This window comes from Berghia stephanieae, chromosome 10 (genome assembly GCF_034508935.2).
Source record: "Berghia stephanieae isolate SIO BIC M18660-M18661 chromosome 10, UCSD_Bste_1.3, whole genome shotgun sequence".
NCBI classification, from domain to species: domain Eukaryota; kingdom Metazoa; phylum Mollusca; class Gastropoda; order Nudibranchia; family Aeolidiidae; genus Berghia; species Berghia stephanieae.
This window is the reverse complement of record NC_088369.1, coordinates 28,191,127-28,192,864: the sequence shown is the minus strand read 5'-3', so window position 1 is coordinate 28,192,864 and position 1,738 is coordinate 28,191,127.

Genomic DNA, 1,738 nt, shown 5'->3' with positions numbered 1-1,738 from the left:
TTATGTTTGTTTGTTTGTTTGTTTTTGTTGCTTTTTGCTTTTGGGGAGGGGGAGTATTTTTTTTAGTTGCCTTTGTCGTTTTTTTTTTTTTACATTTGTTGTTGGTTTTAGTAACATTTTGTTGTTGTTATTGCTGTTGTTGTTTTTGTTTTTGTTGTTGTCGCTGTTGTTGTTTTTGTTGTTGTTGTTGTTTTTGTCGTTGTTTTTGTTTTTGTTGTTGTTTTTGTTGTTGTTGTTGTTTTTGTCGTTGTTTTTGTTGTTGTTTTTGTACAATGATAAGAATGAGTTATGTCCATAAATGGGTTCAACAGTTTCTAATAGGAACAAAAAATCAAACATGGAACGTTTCAAGCTCAAACCACCAGTTAAATCGGTAATACTTCACGTCAATTCCAGAGAGAGAAAAGAAAAGGTCTTGCTAATGTCCAGTTGGGAATAACGATGATGCCATGTTTTTAACGACTGGACGCGGGAAGAACTTTTCTCCTGAATATCTGCCATCTGTTTTTGGTATTCGCTGAGCCTAAGCATTCCGTGTGCGGCTATGTGGTCTAGTGGTATGACACTCGCTTTCGGATCGGAAGGTTCTGGGTTCGAGCCTCGCTAGGCGCATAGTTGAGTCCTTGAAAAAGGCTCTTTACTCACACCCTCTCACCGTACGCAGGTGTAAAATGAGTACCTGGCCGTTAACAGCGTTGTCTCTGTCCGAAAAAAAATTTGTAATATCGCCTCACAGGCGTCATGTCCCGTCCTACATGTTAAGTGTTGCTGTTGGCCATGGACTCAGTGATTATATATGAAAGCTCAATTATTATTATTATTATTATTATTATTATTATTATTATTATTATTATTATTATTATTATTATTATTATTATTATTATTATTATTATTATTAATATTATTATTATTATTATTATTATTATTAGTATTATTATTATTATTATTATTATTATTATTATTATTATTATTATTATTATTATTATTATTATTATTATTATTATTATTATTATCATAATAAGAATGTTGCTCTTTATGAAGCCGTTATATTCATTGTTGTACCGATATTACTTTTTACAGTTCAGTTAAAAAAAATTAAGGAGCAGGCACTGGTGGAAAATAAAGAACTGAACAAAGGTGTATGAAAGGTGCCAGACAAAGCAAGAAATATAAATACAAGAAGAAGAAAAAAACATCCCAAATAATCAGTCGACCTCGTGTATTTTTCTCTCTTGCTTTGTCTGGCACCTTTCATACACACGTATTCAATTCTTTATTTAATTTTTAGGCCACAAATCTTACGCATCCCGTGGACAAACAAAGAAAGCAATGCAAACATCATGAAAACACTAGGACTAAAAAAGTCCCTGCTAATGAGTAAGATAAAAAAAAGCTGAAACTCAATTACTTTGGGCACCTGAAAAGACACGACACACTAGAGAGAGATGTACTGGAGGGCATGGCGGAGGGCAAAAGAGGCAGAGGAAGACCATAAAGAAGATGGCAACAGGATATACAGGAATGGCTCAACAACGGCGTGACGGAATGTGGCAGATGGGCACAAGACAGAGACTTCTTCCGAAGGACTGTGTGGGAGGCTACGTCCAAGTGATATGCCACAGAGAGAGAGAGAGAGAGAGAGAGAGAGAGAGAGAGAGGGAGAGAGAGAGAGTCCACAACTTTTAGTATTGATAATTACTGAGCTGCATATTTGTGAATCAGATGTAGTAGGTAGATA